Here is a 16,906-nt window from a genome sequence, read left to right on the forward strand (position 1 = left end):
TCGGATTATTTCCGGAGATACAGACGAAATAGTGAGCAAGCGTCGAGCAGGTATACAAGCATCACGAAAACTTTGACACGCCATTTCTCGGATTTCCATTTTTATGATTTTTTCAAATTGACGGGCAAGATAGGAAAAAAAGTAAACGTTCTATCGAAACGAATCAAAATGCGTTGTATTTGGAATTAAATTCTCTTCTAGGTGAACCTAACATATCTTAAGAAAGTTAAGATTAACCCGGGTTTTAAACGATTTAAAGTAAATTTTTTTTTATATGCATTTTTTTTTCAATCTGCCAAAATTTGTTGAATTTTTCACTTTTTGTTGAATTTTCGTGGTTCACCGAGGAATTACACTATTGAAAATTGAAAATTTCTTTTGTTTTTTTGTTTCACATGAAAATTGCGACCTGCATCTTGGACCGCCACACAGAAATTGCACACTCGAGGCGCCTCCGTAAATTTCTTCAAACATGAAGAATATCTAATGTATAATAATAAAAAAAATTGAGAAGACTCTTCAAATATATAAGAATAAATCCTAAAAGTTTCATTTCAATCAGACATTTCTTTCCTTTCCAAAAAAATCCTTGAAAATATAGATTTTTTGAAGCCTCTAAAGCAGGATCCCCCCTTAAATCAATTGTACCCCTTTTCATAAGAAATAAACTGTTTTTATCTTTTTAAAAAGTAACCCTACATTATAATAGAAAAATTCTGGATTGCTTATTAGTGTTCAGCGACAGAAATAGACTTGAAAAGTTACGAAACTTTTACCTAGTTGTGGGATGACATTAGCTTGGGAGAAGTACTGATGGTACCGGAAAAATTGTCCCAAAATGTTTGTCAAAATTGCTGGTCGCTAGGACGTTTCTCGTACAAGGAAGGAAACTTGCGTAAAAATTGCCCCAGCAATCAGGAACTTCGGCCAACCTGTTAGGACAATTTTACCGAACTTTCAGTAATGGTACTCGAAACGTACGGTCGCCTCATAATTATGTAAAAGCTCCACAATTTTTCAAGTATTTTCCTTTCCCTATAGCCGCGTAGTCCTCGCATTCGATTCGGTTGCTAACGCCGTATGAGGAGAAGAACAGCCTAGAAAAATGTTATTTTTCAATTTACTTTTGTTGAAAACTATTCTCCCAACTTATTTTTGCAAATCTATTTTCGTAAAATTATGTAGTCGTGGAGCCTTTCTTGATGGATAAATTTCATGGATTTATTCTCTAAACCAATTTTTTTTTAATTTACTTATATACAGGTGATAAATTGTAAATTCGAAAATGTAGAAAATATGTTGCTTTCCATTTTTTTTGTTAAATGCAAAGCATTTGTAGAGAAGGCAACCCATTCTATAGAAATTCGGATTGAGATTAAGGTACGGTTTCATTTCCAGTAAGAGAAAAATTCAATAAACATTATGTATTTCGCCCGTTACCTTGAAGCGAAATTTGTTTATAAAAAATTGAGCGTATCTACCACCTAATTTTCCTTTAAATTATTGAACTTTTCCGTTAAATTCCTTTATATTATTTAAAGTATATTCCGTTGCGGTTTTTTTTATTATTTTTCCTTTTCATTATTATTATTTTTCCTTTTTGTTATTATGTTTATTTCTTTCAATTATTAATTTTTTTCTTTAACTCCTTTATGTTATTATTTAAATGACATTCCGTTGTGGAATTAATCCACAACGTTCAGCATTTTTTTTGCATAACATAAAATCACAATAAACACAATTCACTTTCGATTCAATGTAATAATTACCTCTCCCGAGAGAATAGCCTGTGAAAAATTACTGTAGCGGGGACTAGAATCGAGCCGCAAAATCTTAAAATCCCGGAATCTGTTTCGCTCACACATAAAAATTCCTATCAAGAGCCCTCACTTTTGTCATGAATTTTCTAATTACTGATATGTGATTTTGTAAAATTTAATAAACAGCACTGTAAAATTTGAAGGTCCATCATTTTTCATTTGCGGTTGAATGAAAAATTGACTTTGAATTTTTACGAGACGGATATAGAAGTTTTCGTAAGCCGATAACAAAATTTTATTAGACAGTACAGTAATTTTTATCGGAATCACACTATAAAAATTGTCTGATTTTTCTCTCCGTGTCGATAAGAGTTTTCCATTGACTCATGGAAGTGGAAGATAATCGGAAGCGTTCCCTCGAGACATTGACCCCCAGAAAAAATCACCTAGAGAAAATATCAGTGGAAAAATCCCCTCGTCGTATAAATCCTGCAGAAAAATCTCTTTCCAAGAAATTTCCCCTGTAAAAATATTTTTTAATCAATTGAAAAAGTCATGGTTCCATAATCATAATGAGTTCTATGTTCCTTCATTATTGTAGCCTCATTTTTTTGGTTTATGTGGTGTATTCTCATGTGGGTTTTAAGATTTTTTAGATGAATAGGGAACTAACTTTTAATATTAATAAAAGACTTTTAGAATTTAGAACAAAGTCTTTCTGTCAGTTTAAAAAGTCCACTGTGGAACGTAAAGTTTAGATTATATGTTTACTTTGTTTCTTTTATAGTTTTTCCTATTGTTAATAATTTAGCGTAAAGTATTTATCGGGATTGAGTGACAGTTTTATGGCATACGTGCCCTGTTGGGACTTTTGCGTGAGGCCCAGTGGCACAGAGACAATGAGACAGAGTGTGCAGACAGATGAACAATAGATGGTTTATTCTAATACAGTTAAGAAGGGGAAAGTAGAAATGAAAATAAGAAAAATTTGTGTTGGAATATTTGAGTAGAATACTTTCATTGTCCTGCAAAAATCACTCGACACCTCTTTTACTTCTCTCGGAAACAGCTCTCCTGAGGGACTAATTTACGATCGGTTGTACTCCGCTTTCGAGACGGCTTAATCCTAAACATATACTGAATGTTTCTTCGAGTCATAAAACTGTTTTTCTTTTCCCTGAGAGCGTTTTCCCTTTGATATAGTTTTCAGGTTCTGGACAACGGTCCTCTAGTTAAGGGGTTATTCTCATGTGAACGCCTATATTTTACCACTTTTTCGGAATTTTTTTTTATGCGACAACAAACTTCAATCATGTTGATTTTTCAATATATTTTTTTTAAGTCAAAGTAGTCCCCAACAAAAAAATGTAGTTCACTGGTTAAGGTGATAGCGGCTGTTCATGTTGTCTGACATAAAAAATCGAATGGATTATTATTCAGTAGATCTGTGGCTATCGTCCCTACCAAATATAATCAATTTCATTAAAAACAAAAAAAAATATCGAACTTCAAAAAAAAAATCACGAAAATCTCCTTCTTTTTCGTTACAAATCGTTTAAAAAAAATATGAAGATATTGTCGAAAATAAACAATTGTGGTAGGGACGATAACTATAAATGAGTAGAAGAACATATGTAAATTTTAAAGCAATCGGTTGAATACTTTTTCTTGTAGGACTTTGACCGTTTCAGAAAATGATGATTCGAGAAAAACGCGTTTAAAGTTGAAAGCCTGGTAGACAATCGCTTACGACATGTCGGCGACTATGAGCTGTAATTTATCAAATACTATGAATTTCGGTCTGAATTTTTCACAGTATGTTTTCAATAGGTTTTACTGTCAAAATATAAAAAAAAAATCGATTTTTTGAAGTGCTCACATGAGAATAACCCCTTAAGACGGGCCTTCCTCGTGCTAATAAAGAATATTCGAAAAAGTATTTCACTGTGTTTCAAATAATTCGATCATTTACACCCATATTCCAATAATTTGGAAGAGTGAATCAGTCAGTTCGTTTTGAGTTTTCGGAGAAAAGAAAGATATCCCGATCACAGTGTAATTTTATCTTTCATTTAATTTTAATGTACCAAATTGTTATCTTTTATATATTATCAAAGTTTTAAATAATTACTTTTGCATTTATTTACTGACGACCACTATGATCCTACACTCAGATTATATCTTAATTATTTATAATGGAGGAGATTTTCGCTGATGTTATGCAGTTCTTGAAGAACTTTCTTTCCCTGCCCTCTTCACTGATCTTATGCATTTCTTGATAAACTTTCTTTCCCCATCTACGAAGTCTTGTCCGTGTTTTTTCCAGGTAGATTTTTTCTGAGAGCTTTTTTATGAGGGAAGGGAGTACGTGAGAGATTTTTACCGGAGGGATTTTTCCTGAGCGGATTTTTCTCCAGAGAGGCATTTCCCAAAACGGAATTTTTACGTTTTTTTCTCCGGAAAATTCATTCTGAAGGAGTTTACTCCTAGAACCATGTGACTTCATTCCAAGAACTTTTTTATTTGATCGAAAAAAATTTATTCGAAGAACAAATAATTCATATGGAGTGTAAGATTTAATCCACTTGATTTTATTTGGAGGGTATGGATACGCTCCGTTCAATAAATCAACCCCAAACCCTCACGTGCTTGAAAATTTATGAACGTTTCCCACTTTTTTTGGCTACTCAATTCTAAGATATATCTGTGCTGAATAATTCACCATTTTAATGATTAATTTCAAGAATATTCTGAAGAAATATGGTCAAATTTCCAGCTGAAAATCTAAATCTTCAACTTTTTTTTTCAATAATTTGAGTGCTATCCATCTAATTTTGAATCGATAAGTGCCAGATTTTAATTTTTTATATCCTCAACAATTCTTTTTAGAATTTTTGCTTCTGGATTTCTCTGGAAACTTTGAAATCGTTTAATTTTTGGATTCTTCAATTTTCAATTTGAAATGATGAAGAATGGTTTGAAATGACAAAATTCAAAATTTGAAAATTTTGTGTGCCTGCATATCGTAACTTGGCCCATTTGTTTTATTTCTATCGTTAGACGCATATAATAATGCATTTTCAAAAAAAGAAAAAAATGGAATTTTGCAAATTATGTAACGATTGATTTTAACAATATGCTTCTAGTGATTCATTCAATCAAAACACATTTCAAGTGATCTCAGAACGTGGGAGTGGTCTTATCGCAAAATCATTTAAAATTTTCTCATTTTCGGAATTCTGCAAAAATTCTTGAAAAAACTGTGATATAGAATTAGTCGAAATATTTATATTTCTTAAAAATATTTAATATACAGACATATCTTTTAGCTTATTATTTTGACATTCAATGCAAGTGAAAGGCCATCTGAAGGTATTTCCATCAATTGTTTCAGAATTTTGAAAATAGAAAATACAATAGATTCAGGAGCATTCTTTTTTTATGGCAATACAAAATACGTGTTTAGCCAATAAAAATTATTGAAAAATCGTTAAACTCAATCTCGACATTTCTGAACATGTCATGTACTTCTACTCTTTTCGCAAATTCATTATTATCGACGTCTAAAAATTCAGAGAGCTATAAAAAATATACTTGACGTTCGTAAGACATGAAAAACTTTGGCGTTAATTGGCTGTAAATCAAATAGATATACGGAGAGAAAAGTCTGTGAAAAATTACTGTGATGGGCACTAGAATGGGGGTGGAACATGCTAGAATACTGGAATGTCTTTTACTCACACATCGAAATTTCTATCAATACCATCAATTTTGTAATAATTTTTATAATTAATGATATGTGATTTCGTAAAATTTAATAAACAGCCCTATGAATATTAAAGATCTACCAATTTTTAGTTAAGGTTAAATAAAAAATTGATAAAAATCTCTTGAAAATTCCTATCATGATCAATTTATTTCATTAGGTTTTCCTTCATTTTTTACTATGCCACACAGAAATTTTCCGGTAACTCATTGTGATTGGTTAATGGTGAGCGCCGAATATAACCGATTATTGCCGACGTTGGATTTCATCATGAAAAATGTTGCATCAGACTTTGAATTTTTACGAGGCCGATATAGAAATTTTACTATGCGGCATAGTAATTTTTCTCAGACCTGCAATTTGCGGTGATATGGTAACGCAACACAGTAATTTTTATCGTAATCACACTACAAAAATTCTCAGATTTTTCTCTTCGTGCGGACGCCAAGCAATTGAGAAAACGTGTAAAATGAAAAAAACATATGTTAGAACTGACTTTTAAGACCCCCCTCCCCTCCCCCTTAATGGTAGAAAAAGAATAATCAATTTTCAAATGGGTAAGTATCCGTGATTGACTCATTTGATGGCCAATGATTCATGTGGTAATTGTTACTGTCAGTGCCTGCGTTGGTACTACGACGTTTTAATGAGATGATTCCTCCAACTTATCCAATCACGAATATTTCAATTGTAACAATCATAATAAACGTCAATCAACTAATATTCTTTAAACATTGGTCACGGAATGTCCCCAATTATTTAGACATATGTAGGTGAGAGCAGAGCGAACTGGACCGGTGGATCAAAATAGATTGAAAGGATAAAAAATAATCATCAAAATCCTCGAGCCTCGTGAATTTAGTCTGCACTATTGTCTGTTAATAAATTTTCCATTTTACATTTCGATTGTGACCTAACTTGGTGCAGCGTACGCCCTAAAACTAACAAAATAATCAGTGCGACTATTATGATCATGGCGGCAACAAATAGTTGTCTATTCTCAGAGTTGATATAACTTGATGAACTTGTCATCACCATTTCTCTTCTATGTTTTTTTTTTATTATTGTAGCATCGGGAATAATTATGGGGAAATCCCCAGTGTAGAAATAATAATCTAGCAAATATTATAGATAAATGCTCTTCGTATTTTATTAAGATAGTCTAGAGCTATAAGTTTATATAGTAGTTTTAGCGTAGCATTGGTACAGGAATGCAAGCCTGTACCATAGAAGTACTTAGAGGGTCATGTTTTGGGGGTTTATGAGGCACACAGAGGTGACAGGCGCAGCTGGTTACAGCCAGCGTGGTCCAGGGATGCTAGGAGATGACGCGATTAGGGCCCAGTCCCGGGTTGAGAAGAGGGACAGGGTCAGTCGTGAGTGAGCAGCGTTCGACGATAGACGCCTTTTAGATGATAGACGTACACTTAGACGTTTTTGTGTTGTGTATTTAAGAGTGTGATTAAAAGTGCTTGAAGATTGTGAATTGTGAAGGACGTTAAAAAATAGTGAATATAGTATTAAAATCTATTGTACACCTTTTTACTAGAAATAAACTGTTTTTATCTTTTCAAAGTAACCCTACATTATTATTTGTTGCGTGCCAACACGCAATGTATTTTTTGTCGCAAATCGAGTAGACATTTTAGACAGTGGGGAATCCTCTTTTTATTATTATATTCACACTATCTTGCCTATAACACCGTCCCGATCTCTCTCTTTTATTATTTTACACAGCATGCGGAAAAACGTTTCTATTTTTCCTCAAACTCATTAACAAAAATACCCCAGCTATATTCTTAAACCCAGACAATTTGGCTATGCTAACAAAAAATTTCGTCCTCTTGACTTACTCACAAGTCCTTCATCATTTTACCATCCATTCTCTCTGATTATTACTTGCAATTTCCCATTTCTTCATAAAATTCACTTATATAAAATCGCCCTTATCCGCCAACCTTTTGAATCCATTTCAATTTTTACCACCCGCTTAGACAGGCCCAAACCTCCCCTCAGTCCCTCACCTGACCCACCAGTGGCCCTGCGTTCCTCCCCCCCACTCTCCAGTTTTTACCATTTTTGATAGCAAACCCAATTGAACGAATCTCTTTCCCTCTTTTTCGATCGTACCCTCCTCTTTCTTTCATTTAACCAATGACATTTTCGCTTTCATCTTTCATCCTCGAAATGTACTCCCTCTTCTCTTTCTCCTCGTCCGATTTATACTTTTTCAGATTTTTAGTCTCTAAGTTAGTTATTATTCAACCTCCGAAGTGTCTCATCAGTTTTCACCACTATTAAGTGTATCCCATTTCTAGTGAATAAATCGTAATATTTAATTGTTGAATAAGTGTTGTGTGTCCAACATTTTTTATTCTCTTAATTCGAGTGTTACATTTTTTTCTTCATGTCCCCCTTTCGATCAACTTCATATAAGGTACAAAGATTTATTCGGCGTATCACGTTCCCCACGTTTAATTTTGTATAGTCAACTAATCGAATTTACAACTCGAGTAGAATCGAATAGATTGTTACTCGCGGCGAAACATTATTTACAATATTGAATCTATACATAAAATTGACTTGAACTCTCAAACTTGTTGGATTTCCGGGTTTTCCGTACTACAAAATTCACCCTGCTATAAAATAATTCAATATATAGAAAATATTTATTAGTCTATTTCTATGAGGCCCTCCTCCATAGAATAATTAAAGGGGAATCCCCATGAGGATTATCCGATATAGCTTTCCCCAATTACGTCTGGTGACCAGAGAGGACTAGGATGGGTGCAAGTGGAGGGAGCTCTATTGCCTTCTGAGGTTGAGTGTGAACTCTGGGCCTCACGAGATTTAGTTAGCTAGTATAGTTCATAGTGAACATTCACAGTGTGTACTGCCTCTTGGGTGGATGGCGATATTTTAAATAATAATCTGATATAACTAACCTTTAAACAGTGTTTATTCTTTTCTACCTCATAATCCAATAAAACTGATCCCAACTTCTTAGCTTAAATTTCTTTAAATATTGATAAATTATTTTTATATACTTAAAGTCTGTTCCACTTGCAAATTTTGTTGTATAAAGAGAAGTGCAGGCAGACCTCCTGAGTTTAATTAACAATTGGTTTCTTTGGATTTCAAAATTTGACCAGTACCACAGGATGTGGTCAAAATCTTAAAATTCTACTCCCCGTGGGCAGCCGGGGTCATTTATAACCCCAACCCGCTGTAGTGATACTCCTAGGTGGCAGGAGTTTGCTCGAAGACAATCGACACTAACAATAGATTCTCTCGGTCATTGATATTGCTTGTACCAGAGGTGCGGAAATTGTCTAAAATATAATTCAAAGTAATCGCCACATTTTTTCTTATGGTTCGTTGCTTGTGCTAGGATTATGTTTGTTTTAATAGAGAATTCTTCCGTTTAAAAGGATTTCGGGAATCTGTGTAGGCAATGGGGAATTCTTCCGATAAATCATCACACGGTTTTTTTTCTATTTCTGTTATTTGCATGATTTTATGTCATTTTTGACATTTAACATTTTAACACTGACGAATCACTCGATGTCTGTTCAATTGATCGACTGAGGATTGACTGGCAATCGAGTAATGATCGACCATCGAGTGACAATCGAGTAACACTCGATCATAGATCGATTAATGATTAACCAGCCCTTGACCAAGTGCGGGGGGCGATGCCCGATCGATTAGCCATCGAGCGATCCGCCGGGGAAATATTACTTTTACTTGACCAAATATTTTATGGATACGAACTTTCCGTGAAAATAATTCTCATTTATATTTCTCTCTTATTCGTTCCTCTTTCTGCACTGAATAACAAATTTTGAAGGAATATAGTGATTGTACAATGTTAGTTTCAGTAGAAGTGTAATTAATAGGATGGGACTTTGAGGAGCTTAATTCTAGTCTGTCCCATCGGTTCATTTTACCCTGCCCTCTCCTACTTTTTTAGCAAAATTCCTAAAGAGTGTATGGGCCTTTCGAAATGTTATTGTACCACTCTCTTAACAAAGAGACACAAGGATGAAAAATCTTAAGTCACTGTTGTATACCCCTATATTTCACTTTATATTTTACATTAATATTTCTGCTTCCCATTCACCTTTCCTAGCAGATTCCCAATTATTGCTCCGTAACCCCTGGCGCCACTACGAATTTTCCGCATTTCCCATTTACTAAAGGCTATCATCTGCATGCCCAAAACATAGTCATGCTTCTCTCCACCCCTCCATTTTCTTCTTGCGTCATCAGGTAAGGAACTGAGGACTCTGACATTATTTTTGTTAATCAGTTAGATTCCGAATTTCACCGAGAGCACTGAGTCCACTCTAAGATCAGAACTCTCTTTGAACACATAAATCTGTTGTCACAATATTTACATGTTGTGTGAATTTCCTAATAAATATCAGTTTTTATTTAAATATAACTTCTGTGTTTTTAATTTATTGCGGGAATCCAAAATCACCTTGTAGCGTATCATCAGAGTATAAATTTCAATCAGTGAAATCATTATTTTGGGAAAGACAAATTGTTAGGCTCTGTGAGGTCATTATTGAGAGCGTAAGAAGTAGTTTTTCGAAAGATAAAAATTTCACCCCAGAAAATAATGGACTCCTGAATTATGGAAAGGAAACGTTTCATTTTTAGTGAATATTTCCCTCGTGTACACACAGAAAAAATTATCCGTGAGATACGAGATTTAAAATGTTATTTCAGTCATTAGCAAACACGTAAATTACGATTTTCACACCGTAAATTAGATTTTTTTGAGATGTAAAATACGAGGTCCAACCGCGTGATTTCCACTTCTTTCCTCTTCATTTACGAAATCTGAATAATGTAAAATCCTTGATTGATGAAATCGTAAATGGAATCGAAAAGACAATTTTTTTTTGTCAATATTAAATCTTTACGTTTTATATACATAGATCATATACGTAAAGATAAGGGATACTAAATCATCTGGGCCCAACTTTCCTAGACATTTTCTCAATAAATTTTCAAGGAAATTTCGAAAATTTTGCGAAAGATGCTTATTAAACCAACAACAAATCTGCAAGTGTCCAATTACTCGGAATTTTTGCAGTTGCAGAACGCTAATGGACAATTTGAGCAATTTGACGAAAGTTGGGCCCAGATACTCGGAATCATGTGAAATGTAGAGATTTCATATTGACATATTTCATCTTTTACGTGATTGAGTAAATGACGGAGTAAAAAGCTAAAATCACTAAATTTACGTTTTTCAAAGTCGCAATTGACATTTGTAAAATCGTAATTTAGTTTTTTTTTAAATCGTAAATGTCGAATTTTTCATGGAATAAATAAAGAACAAAAATCAATCTTATTCTCTTCTGAGTGTTTATATTTAAATTGAAAGACATTTTTATGGGTTCGAATTCTGAGAAGTGTGAGGTATGATGTTTAGGCTTGATTCGAAGTATGTAAACAAAGTGGAATGAATAGGACTCTTTGAGAGCCTGTGACTAGAAGGTCCAAGGTGTTGTTTCCCTTTGCAGATCTACTTAGTTCCCCTAACGAATCGGTACAGAGCGGATGTGTCTTCCGAGCATAATTATTTGAGTTCAACAATAAAGAATAAAATAGTTTAAATTACTTGTCGAATTATTATTTCCTATAACCCATTTCTAATAGTAATTTATAAAATAGGACCTCGCAATGTACGAATTCAAAGTCTCAATTTGAGTTTTAAAAATAATAAATTTCGTTTTGAAAATCATATTTAACGTTCTCAAACTCGTAATTGATTTTTTCCGCGACACAATTTACGTTTTCGAAATCATAATTAGTGAGTTTAAAAATCTGGTGAATGACATTATACTTTTCGTGTTTCACCGGTAGTTTTCTCGTGTGTATTGTTTCCTTGAGGCAAGGGTCCACTCATCTGATAATCCTCGACCAATACTGTTAGTTACCGTGACTCTTTCAACCTCACTCATATCGATTGAAATTCATCAAGGCGGCGATGAGTGAACTTTATTTCTGGCCGAGGTGACCTGAAGGAGGCGAAAAAAAACCTCCGAAGAAACGCGAAAAATGTAGGAAAAAAAAAAAAAAAACAAGAACTCAAGAAGAAAAAGCAGAATTGTTACTGAAAAAAAAAGCACTCTGTTACCTTCTTCGCCCTCGGTAAAGCACCCAGAGGGGGGCTAAAAGGGGCCACTGCTGGTTTCTGGAGATTTTTCAAAGTGACGGCGCACCTCTCAGACGTGCCATTAGCCCTGGGATAGAAATCGCTTGGCCCTCGGATGATTTTCCTTCTCGAATTTCCTCTCTCCTTTCCAACATTTCCTCATTCCTTTCTTCAGAATTACTTCTCACCGATGGAATGGATCAGCACTTTCTACACAATACTCGAGCTAATTTCCTCATAATTATGCTCTTGTTCTTTTGACTTTTCCTTTATTCAATTTTATTCGAAATCCTCAACTGATGGATAATGGATGAGTTAAATCAGAGCCATCCGGTTACTTTTCGATTTCTGCCGTCTCTTCAAGCCCCCTCTTGCCCCCCTCCACCACCACTCGATTATTCACCTCTCTTCTCCAGCCTTCCGGCAATCACCGGCCGGATACTATCGAGAAATCGATGGTCACACGATTCAGGGGAAACAACATATTTAACCATTAAAAAAACAAAATCATCCTCTTTCCAACATTTTTATTATAATAATGTTTCCCTCATTTTTCCACTGGTATCACTCACTTTTCTTTTCTCTCATTCATCTCATTGACATCATTTATGTGACAAGTCAAAAAGACAAGTTGTAACGGCTTCCCTGTCCGTCTTTCTTGTTTCTGTTGTTGTTTGTGACATTGTGTCACGCAACAGGCATTCTCTTCATTTTAACATCGAGAGAGTGAAAAATTCCGTACTCTTCTGTAAAATAAAAATACTCTTTACATGCCATCATCAATGCTACCAGTCCCTTATAGTGTTTTTCCCAATGTCAACGGTTGATGAAAATGGGAAAAAAATTATTCGCCTTTTTCGTTGGTTTAGTGACTTTTAATTCACTTCCATAAACCATTTGGTCGCTTCCTCCAGGTGTTTATTTCTCATTTATTCTCATTTCGGGGTGTTCATTTGCCCGGGAGAGGTTAAGGGGATGAGGAGGGCATCACCGTCAACTGATTAAAGTCACGTTAACAGTAACTAAGAGAGATATTCCCTTTACCACTGTAATTCCACCTCGCTGATTGGCCCAAGTCTCTTCGAAATATTTCTCTCATTTGCTCTCCTCTCTCGCTCTCTTTCGCTCTCTTCCACATCAAATAAGGGTAGTATTAATAGCCTCTTGATCCTAGTAATTTAGCGCTTTTTTTATCCTCGAATTTTCCGATTTTTTCATGAAAATTTATGATCACTTCTTGGAGATCTTGGACACGTCAATTGCAGCTGCGTCACTCTCACGATTTATTCCTCATGTCCTGCTAGGATTCACCCACGATGGGTTCGAGAGAACGAGGGATCAGTGGCAACAGGATTCACTATAACTCACTCCACCGTACGGTCTATCCCTCCACTTTTCCCTGTCTCAATTTCATTTCCGGAGACTTGAAATAATAAAATAATAAAATTTACAATACACACAGACACACGCACCATCAAGTATTTTTCCCTTCAATTTCACTGAACCGAATTTCCAAATTGTCAGACAGAAAACCGCACACTGTAATGTAAAAATATTTTCCAGAAATTAACGAGATTGGTGCATCACTTAGGAAAATTGCGAGTCTCACCAGATTACATTTACTCCCCCATTAATTTCCCCTCCACCTTCGTTCCATTTTCTTATTTTCTCAAGACACTCTCGTCACAGTCAAAATAATCGTAATCGAAACCGAATTAATTTCCCTCGGAATCTCCCTCACCTTAATTTACCCTTTTAAATACAATTTTGTAATTTCACTGTATTCACCCCAAATCACTTTGTATTCCCCCAGGATTTTTGTTCCACCGTAACTCTCATCTCCAGAGACTGGATAATTGTGTCCAGGTCCAATTAGCTGACAGGTACGCGTTCATCATCAATGGAACACCCGAGTGAAAATGTCGTCTAGTTTTTCCTGCCGCTCAGCAAAATGTCACTGTCATATTTATAGCGAATTTCAATGTCCATCTGGGGGAGGACTGGTGGGGTTGTTCCTGGGGTATAATTTTCACTGTGGACTGTGGAGACAGCGGAAGGGTTGTTTGCCAACACAAGATGTTTTTCACTCTCCCTCTTCTTTATCAATTTTTGGGGAAATAGTAGCACATGATGTTGAGAGCTTTTGCCAACGACTGGCCGGCGACTAACGGTCCGTACCCATATCTCGATTCCCTCGGTTGGAGAGAAAAAGCCCTCCCACCTATCACTGGGACACCCTCTTTTCCTCCAGTGGTTGGAGAGAGACGCGGACACTCTTAGACCCCTTTCAGGGGTTTTTCATCCCTCCTTGTGTCCATCCCTTCGCCCCTCTTCGCGGCAGGAGTTAAACGACGTGCGCGAAGAGAGGAAAAACGGAACAGCGGAGGAGAAAAAAAATATAAACGAGGGGAAAACAACGAAAATAATGGCTTTCCTTGGCGGGTTTTTTTTCTTCTGTTTTGTTCTATTATGTTCGCGGTGCGGATGTTAGATTTTTCGGTGAGATTTTCAGGGTAAATTGATGATATTTATGGAAGAGAAGGGTGGGGGGAGAGGGAGGGATGTATCGACGGAAGATAATCAATGAAGTGGAAGAAACGTTATATTGGGTTTCATTTTACTCTTGAGGGATTGGTTTTTGGGGGTGATTTGGAGAGGGATCGGAGAGTGAGCTTGAATTTTTTTGAGTTCATCGGTACGTACGAGGTATTTTTAGATTCGAGGGAGGTTTGATGACGGGGTGATTTTTTGAAGGGATGTGGCAACACTTGGGTGGGGCTTCGATCGTGGAGGGGATGAATACGACCTTGTTTTGGGGGGTAATAGAGAGATCTGTGGGCGCTAGAAACGGTTGGTATGGTAGGGGTCTTATTGTGCTGGAGGGAAGAGGTGGGTTAATGACTGTTGGAAAGGGAGAAAACTGTTTTAAAATGGGGAGCGATGGGGGTGATACTCCGGGAACTGCCCTTCAGTGATGGCCAGAGGAGAAATTTTTATTGTTCGTTGAGGGGAACTGATACATCGGTTATTGGAATATGAGATCCAAATAAACAACAGTTTTGTTCTATTTTATACAATTTATATTTAATTGTTACACTTGGCTCTACTTATGTCAGGAGGTATGTTCTTCTAGCCATTCTCACGACAGACTAAACTCGAAGATAGTATTGTGGGCCTTAAGGACCAGAACATTTCCATCCCCGAAACCGTTTTTATTTTATAGCCCCATGGCCACTTCTGGTCGCCAAATGTTGATAAGCAAGCGGGTAATAAAACCTTTCCCCTTTTTTATACATTCGGGGCCCTACCACCATAAAGCTCTAGAACATATTTTTCAGAGGAGAAAGAGTAAATTTTGTATTTGGGGAAATCTCCAAAAATTCAACATCGGTGACACTTCTCTTCAAGTAGACGGCATTTTAAGTGAAGTACTGGAGTTAACATTTCGAATGTTTATCAAAAATTAATTTACAGATGGAATGAATAGGTCTGTGGACGATTAGTATTTCTTTTATTCTGGTGTTTCCACTTGAGATTGGAAAATATTTTTATGAGAGAAAATTGTAGGAAGTTTGGGGGTGAGGTGTATGCTCTGTTTTGTTGAATGTATAGAGAGGTGCATGAGTGGGACAATTGTTGATGAGAGACATCAGATCCAGGGTGTTGTATCCCTTTAGTCTTTTAGTTAGTTCCTTTAAGGGGGGATCCTACTTTAGAGGCTTCAAAAAATCGATTTTTTTTTGCGTAAATCACTTCCTAAACTATCCAAGAATATGTCTCCAAAATTTCAGAACAAAATTTGCATTATTTCCGGAGATGCAGACGAAATAGTGAGCAAGCGTCGAGCAGGCATACGAGCATCACAAAACTTTGACACGCCATTTCTCGGATTTCCATTTTTATGATTTTTTCAAATTGGCGGGCAAGATAGGAAAAAAAGTGAACGTCCTATCGAAACAAATCAAAATGCCTTGTATTTGGAATTACATTCTCTTCTAGGTGAACCTAACATATCTTAAGAAAGTTAACATTAATCCGGTTTTTAAACAATTTAAAGTAAATTTTTTTTTCTAAAAATGCATTTTTTTTTTAACCTGCGAAAAATTGTTGAATTTTCGTGGTTCACCTAGGAATTACACTATTGAAAATTAAAAATTTCTTTTGCTTTTTTGTTTCACATGAAAATTGCGCCCTGCATCTTGCCCGCCACACAGAAATTGCACACTTGAGGCGCCTCCGTAAATTTCTTCAAACATGAAAAATATCTAATGTGTAATAATAAAAAAATTTGAGAAGACTCTTCAAATATATAAGAATAAATCCTAAAAGTTTCATTTCAATCAGACATTTCTTTCCTTTTCAAAAAAATCCTTGAAAATGTAGATTTTTTGAAGCCTCTAAAGTAGGATCCCCCCTTAAGGAAACGAAGCAGAGCGGTTGTGCCATTCCTGCCTATAAAATAAAAGAATGAAACAGGATTCACACGTCTAATCAGTTACAATAATCCCATTTCCAATATGAAGTTGGAAAATAAAATTGTACTAATATATTTTCTCTGGTCTATTCTTCTTTCATTTATAGTAAACACTCACTATTTATCATTGCGCTATATAAAACTATTTTAAAATACTTTTACAATAAAGGTTAAGCTACGCAAGTGGTGCAATGCTAGTTGACACTCTGGCTCGTAAATGTATAACTCCGGATGCTTCGATGCTTCATGACTGAATGACTCCTCCGATCGCAGGTGACAACCCCCTTGGGCCTGTGAAAAACCAAGAAGGCCCTCTGTCCGGCCTAGTGGCCCCATGTGCTTCCTTTTAGTCCCGCACAACTTGGGTATTGCGGGGATTTCCCCGCACTAGACCCGTCAAAGGTTATTCCCCGCTTCAAAATGAAAATATTATCAGACCATTGATTTCTATAATAGTTTTTAAGGTTTACAAATATTGGAAATATTTATTGTTTTTCGGGAATGTAAAACCTGGTTAAAGGAATGAAAAATAAACAGGCGACCGATGGTATTCGACAAGAGTAATGAAGCCGATAATTTACATGTTCTTAATTTCTTCTTCATTTCTACCAATTCGACTTCAATACTGAAATAGTATATTTCGATACAAGTGCGGTGGGGTGGCAACGCGTGTGAAGTTGGCGGCCCGAGGTGAAGCCGAGGTCTGCCAATCACACGAGTTAAAAGACCCC

At 35.7% G+C, this 16,906-nt stretch overlaps 1 protein-coding gene across 2 annotated transcripts in view; it reads right to left on the reverse strand.

The window, feature by feature from the left end:
- LOC135166286 (metabotropic glutamate receptor) overlaps nucleotides 1-13,891 on the reverse strand; it is a 99,456-nt gene extending 85,565 nt beyond the window's left edge. For both annotated transcript variants that reach the window (XM_064128407.1, XM_064128409.1), the window contains exon 1: nucleotides 11,684-13,891. The gene's annotated coding sequence lies outside the window, so the exon portion shown is untranslated. The remainder of the gene's footprint in view (nucleotides 1-11,683) is intronic.
- Between the last annotated feature and the right edge of the window lie 3,015 nt (nucleotides 13,892-16,906).

Source organism: Diachasmimorpha longicaudata, chromosome 9 (genome assembly GCF_034640455.1).
Source record: "Diachasmimorpha longicaudata isolate KC_UGA_2023 chromosome 9, iyDiaLong2, whole genome shotgun sequence".
Taxonomy (NCBI): domain Eukaryota; kingdom Metazoa; phylum Arthropoda; class Insecta; order Hymenoptera; family Braconidae; genus Diachasmimorpha; species Diachasmimorpha longicaudata.